Source organism: Dioscorea cayenensis, chromosome 7 (assembly GCF_009730915.1).
Source record: "Dioscorea cayenensis subsp. rotundata cultivar TDr96_F1 chromosome 7, TDr96_F1_v2_PseudoChromosome.rev07_lg8_w22 25.fasta, whole genome shotgun sequence".
Taxonomy (NCBI): domain Eukaryota; kingdom Viridiplantae; phylum Streptophyta; class Magnoliopsida; order Dioscoreales; family Dioscoreaceae; genus Dioscorea; species Dioscorea cayenensis.
The window spans coordinates 8,028,220-8,035,044 of NC_052477.1; positions in this window are offsets into that span (position 1 = coordinate 8,028,220).

A 6,825-nucleotide genomic window follows, 5' to 3' on the forward strand; every position below is an offset into this window, starting at 1 on the left:
AATAAGCCCCTCTTACTTAGAGCTTTAAGGAGTATACGGTGGGTTGACTTGAGTGAGTTTACACACACTCACATGATATCGGGTTGTTGTCCTTTTTATTTCGAGTTTTTAGCTAGAGCATTGACTTTTCTTATTCGTTGTTGAAATTTCTCCTCACTTGTAGAATACTTCCCTTGCATGCTATTGGAAAACCTCAGGCTAAGCACTTCCAATTTTCCTTCTTATATGCTTTAATGTTTTATTTTTGTTGAGGACAAGCAAAAGTTTAAGTGTGGAGGAGTTTGATAAGTACTTGTGCATAAGTAATACGAAGTATTTTTTTCTTACATTGAGCATTACTTTTCTCAGATTTTATCGCTTATTTGTGTGCATATGTGTTTCTTTGGTGCATTTAGGGTTGTGGAGATAATTATGGAAGAAAGGATCAAAAAGTAGATCATGGATGCATTTGTTGATGAAGTCTTGGAGTGAAAAAACATGAAGACACAAATTGTGCTCAAAGACATGTGGGTGTGTGCCAACCTCTATTGTGCTCAAGCGAATACATAATTTGGAGGGTTCCGACTTGTGCAATACTAGCAAGATCTCGTCAATGTGATTTTGTTGAAGACGCAACATGATTTACCACATGGATGTGTGCCCATTCATGTGGCCTTGATGTAAAATGTGGATTCGAGAGTATTTTGGCGAAGTACTATGGCAGTTTACTGAGGCAAATCACTATAGTAAAATTACTATAGCACTTAATGTTCACAGCTCGCAGGAAATCAATTTCTGGAAATTCACACGAGCGTGTGGAAATTTCACACACCTGTGTGGATACCTAATTCCAGCCACTATAAATACCACGATTACAGATGTTTTGGGGATCCTTTTCTCATTTTTTCCACATCTTTGTAGGTACTCGCGGCTATGGTTTGGAGATGCTTTGGCAATGTCTTTGGAGTGGTTCTACGACCTTTGATAATGCGTTCCTTTAGAAGAGAGTTATTGGGAAGCTTTCATCGGCATTGATTCGGCGAGGTGTCCCCTAGGCTTAATGAGGGAACCGTTAGAGAAGACCAAGCGACTCCACAAAACCATCAATACGGAGTACGAGAGGATTTTACTTATGGATTGCATGCTTTTGCATTCGATTTCATTATTGATTGTATATTTCTCCATGGAGAGCTACACCCCTAGTGGGTACTTGGGCCTGTAAATCCTAGGATGAGTTTGTTTCATTGACCTTTTATTATGTTTCTTTAATTGATGTTTTAATTGAGTTCCAACCTTGAATGCTTGTTGAATTGATTTTTCCTTAGAGTGACACTAGGGTTGAGAATCTATATTGGTAATCCTTATGAATGAGTAACACTTCATTAGGATTAGACAAAGCTATGTTGGAGAGTCGAGAGGGTGAGTCGAGAGGTAGCGGAACGCCCCGTTTCCCTTCCGGTGTGATTTATCCTACCTCCAATTTCCAAGAGTTCTTTACGGTCACAATAAAGTGAAGTGCTAAGAGACAAAGTCCAATGGGGCTTAGTTGCGCGAGCAACAGAGTGAAGTGTTGAGGTAATCCTTAATGCCGAGGCTTAGTTGTGACTAAGGGGCTTTCGCCTAAACCAGAGGGTTAGATATATATTAGGGAATAGGGTTTATCACTTGGAATCCCTAGAGCATTAAGCAACCTTGCACAATGTGAGGTGTCGAGAGTACTCCTTTCCGCCGGGACATAGTGTGGGGTTAGTCACAGTTGACCTTAGGTTTGGGACCGTGTGTTTTTGGATTTTCATGACTCATTAAATATCAGTTAGGAGACATAATGGTTCACATCGAGAGTACTCATTAAATATCAGTTTTGAAACAATAGTCCTACAGTGAGCAATATCGGGGAGCCCCATCTTCTATCGATTGCCTCTCCTTATATTCTATTGCGTCTCCTACTTCTTTTCTTTATTTTTACTTGCATCGATATTTTTCACACGACTCTTGAATCATCCTCACTATAGCTAAATAACATTTCTTGTGTTTCCGAGCACTATTTTCTGTGGATATGACTACCCACTCACCAGGGTACTTTATTACTTCGACAACCCATGCACTTGTGGTATGCACTCGCAGGAGGTGTGTCACCTGGGATAATTAGTGGGAGGAGTACGGTCATGCTCCGCCCGTCCGCTGCATATGCGGGATCGTGCTAAAAGCCTCCAGAGATTGCTTCCCCTGTTTAGTAGAAGATGCCTCAAGACTGAGATTTTCAAGGGATGAGGCACGGTCATGCTTAGACCGTGCTTCTCCTGAGAGCACCCCCATGCTTAAATGTTTGCTTGGTCATCTCCAGGGTAAAATCTTCAGGGGACAGAGCACGATCGTGCTTTACCCATGTCAATCTTGAGTACTTAGCAAAATCTTCATTCTTTTGCTAGTTTACTTCCCGATTTCACTCCAAGTTTGTTCAAGCACATCATTCTTGCATAGGGAACAAATATACAAAGAATAGCATCTCATATAAACAAAATTGTGCTAAAAGACAAGAAAATGAATGAATTGAGGGTAAGTAAACATGATATGAAATGCACTCATCAATTGTGATCCTTCAAGATATTTAACACTTTCTAGCATTTTAAAATTTCATCTTCAATTACGGAAAGCCCATCTTTTACCAATAAATTGATTATGTGGGCACAACATCTAACATTGATCAACATCACTCCAAGTCAAAATGTTTCTTGATACTTAAGGCTTTCCTTCAACAAGCTTGTGGTAACATCATTATAAGATGCATTATCCATTGTAATATTACAAACTTCATTTTTAATTCCCTATTCTTGCAAACATTTATAAATATTATCAGAAATTGCTACACCCATGTGTGGAGGTAGACAATTGCAAAAGTTTACGATTCCCTTTGTAATTTCCATTTTGAATCAATGAAGTGACATGTCAACACCATGTATTGAATATTTTACCATGATTTCCACAAATCCGTTGTCAAACAAACATTATCAACACTTGCTAATAATGCTTTTATTTTCTTTTTCCCTAATTCATAAGCACTCATACAATCATTTTTAATTGTGGCTCTAGAAAGTTTTTGGAAATAAGGTGTAGCCGCCTTCATCAACAACGTAAATAACTTATACTCTCGGCAAAATTAAAATGCAATTCATGAACCATAACCATATGAGCCAATATTTCTCTAACTCTTGCATGATCATACTTGAAATTCTGCACATTACTGATACTTTCAGAATAGGATGAAACTAAGGTATGGCTTTGCTGACTTGATAGAGTATGAGTACGTCATGGACAACCTTACAAGTGTCTTAAAATTGTAGATGTAGCACCATGTTGGTTGAGGGCAAGCCGACTTTTACAATGTATACATTCTGCTTTTTTCACCACATCTTTGGTGACTACTTCCTTGAATTCTTCACTTGCACTTTAGATGTCTTCTTTATCTTTTTATCAAAAGGATTCTCTTTTTCTTCCATATGTTCTACATCAAATATGTTTGCCTCAATAGCTGGACTTGTACATGATTCTTGATTTGATAAAGTATGAGCTAGCTATGACATACCTGAAATTATATAATTCAATGTATGTTAACACTATATTGTCTTTACATCAAATAAAAAAACATAATATTAAACAAAAATAGGGCAAGATATATACACTCATTGTTTTTCTTTAATCTTTTGCATGAATAAAGATAAAATTAAAATAAAATGAAGAACTAACCATTACCGCTTATGTAAAGGATCTTCTTAAAGTTTTTAGATCTCCTCAAAGCCCTTGAGTTTTAGCCCTCAGATCTTATCTTGTATTGATTATGACTGTATAAATAAGTGTTAGATGATATTCAAAACAATACACAAAGATTTTCTTAATGCTATAACAAAAGAGGGGAAAAGGAAAGGGCTCAACCTCGGATGGTCTTTGCAAACTCGGTGTGGATGCAGCTTGATGGCAATGGCATCGGCCAAGCGAAGGCGTGGAATTGCGCCGAGATGACAAGATGATGAATTGATGATAGTATAAAGAGAGACAATAGTGGAAAATCTCCAGATTAGAGAATTATGTTCACGATCGGGAGATTTGGTCAAGATAAGTGTTTGTGTGATAAGAATGCACAGAGTGTTCTTTCCCTTAGCGATGAGACATTACTTTTATCGAGTTTCGCGCTATTATCTCAGCATTTATATTACTTTCAAGCATATAGGGTTGTGAAGCTCGAATGTTAGGAGAAAGAAGCCAGTAATGTAGATCGTGAATGCACCATTTGGAGTGGAAATTTTGAGAAGGGATTCAAAGCGCAGAGACATAAGTCGAGTTCAAGATCGCGAGAATGTGGCTGACAACCTCTATGTACCCAAGTTAGCACCAGCGATTTGGAGGGGCATAAGGGCAGCCACATTCAACAAGCATTCCGCTTTGTGTATGCTTAGCAGCAGAGATCTCCACCAATGTGTCCATTTATTGAAGAAGCAAAAGAAAGCAATCTACAACAGAGCGCGCGCGCGCCACGCTACGTTACCTCGATGCAAAGCATGAGTTGCAGTGTTTCAGCCGGTACATTATGGCAGGAGTACTCTGAAGGCAAACAGCTGTGTGTGAGGTACTGCTCATACGCGCTGAAGCAAGGAGCAAAAGCTGAGAATCCACATGGGCATGTGGCCACAAATTCCACTGCACGCCCATGCGTAAAATTCAGCGAGTGCGCACCCACATGGGTGTGTGGATTCTCTATCCTGTACTATTTACAGGCCCGATTTGCCCTTGATTTTGTTATTCTTTTCTCCATCTTTTCCCCCAACTTCTGAGAAGAGGCCTCACGGCTTAGGTCGAGATATTGGCTAGGGATTTGGAGAGTTCTACGTGACTCCGACATCGCGAGTGCTCCATTTGGAAGAAGGTTAGCGGAGGCTGTCGTCGGCACCCGATCCCGTGGGCCGAGGTGTGCTACTACAGGGTGGACAAAGGGACCCTTGGGCGAGGCAGAGGCTGCTCCACAAGACCATTCGCCGACCACATGTACTATTGAGTTTTCTATGGATTCTTTGCTTTTACATTTGATGTGATTGATTGTTATTAGCTCCATGGAGAGCTAAACCCCTAATGGGTACTTGGATATTTGTAGAGAGCCTAGGATGTAGCGCGTTCAATGAACCTTTTTATTATGCTTTCAATTAATTGATGTTTCCATTTGAGTTCCAATCTTGTAATGGCTTGATTGTGTGACCTCCTCGCAGAGGACACTAGGTTGAGAGTTTTTGTTGGTAACTCTTATGAGTGAGTTACACACACACGCAGGAGTTAGAGAGTTAGATTAGAGAGGGTTGTAGGATGAGTGAGTTGAGGAGGTTCTTGGAGTATCCCCTCTCCTCGGTGTGATTCTGCCTCCATTCTACCCATCTCTCGAGGCCTGCGGTCATATGTGGTAAGTGTAAGATGGGCTAAGGGATGACCTTCCCACGGGCTGGAGTTGCAGCAGCAGAGTGAAGCTGCTAAAGTGATTTTATCACCTAGGTCTTAATTGTGGATAGGGACCTTTCACCTGGACCAAAGGGTTAAGTCTACATCTAGGAAGAAGATTTATCACTTGGAATGCCTAAAACTCATTGCGATTCTATCACGAAATGCGAGGTTGAGAGTTATTTAATTGTCCTCGGGACATTATTAGAGAGTTAGTATGGTTGACCTTGAGATTTGAGACCATATATTTAAGGATCTCCACGACTCATTAATGCATTAGTTAGAAAGCATAATAGAGTGGTTTTGCACTTCTGAAAGCGATTGTCCCAGGAGGAACAACATCCTGCACCCCACTCTATACTCGATTGGCCTTACCTCTTTGCTGCGCTCTTTCTTTTGTTTCTTTTATTTGTATTACATCACATTTTGTCACACAAATCACTATTCATTTTTCGTTTAATTAAGAAACAATTTAAGTGTTTTTATTCTCTAATCTCTGTGGATATGATACCCACTAATCTGGGATTTATTACTTTGACAAACCCTTGCACTTGGGGGACATACGCAAGGGGCGATTGTCACTGGGAAAGTAAATGAATTGAAATGGGGATCATGGGGATTTGTGCGGATGATATTTACAACATGACTCTTACCAACTCTAAAATCACATTTACCCAATGCCACCCTAATTACTAGATATTTTATTTTATTTAAAATTATATTTGTTCTTTTCATTTTATTTAGATCATTAATTAAAAACCTATTGCATATTTGTTAAATTTTAGTTGTTGTGACTAGTATTTATTGAAAAAGGCAATTTAAAAGTTAAAATACTAGCAATTATTTTAAAACTAAGAATTTTTATTTAATATTCAAAAAATCCTTATCCTATGATTCCATAAATAGTTAATAATATATTTCTATGTTAATATATATATATATATATATATATATATATATATATATATATATATATATATCTCATATTTTATAAACAACATACTGCATCAACATAATGTTAAAAAGTTAATAGTCTGTAAGATTTCATAAAAGCTTTAGATTTAAACAGCAAAATTATATCCCAGTGGCGGAGGGGCAGAGGCGAAAGTGTCACCTCATCGCCAAGTGGTCGATCATGACCGTGGCTATGACGAAACCCTCCGCCCCCTTCGCCCAAGCCGCCCTTCGGCCCGACGGCCAGCATCCTCCGGTCCTTAGCTTCTTCAACCATGCGTTCCGCTTTGTGCTGACAGCATTTGCCAACTATTCGCAGGAAGTTTACCTCATGAGTCATGAGCAGTGGGTTTGGAAGATGATGGTAGTCTAATCAACCATGGGAAAGTAGACAATGAAAAATGGACGTCAAGC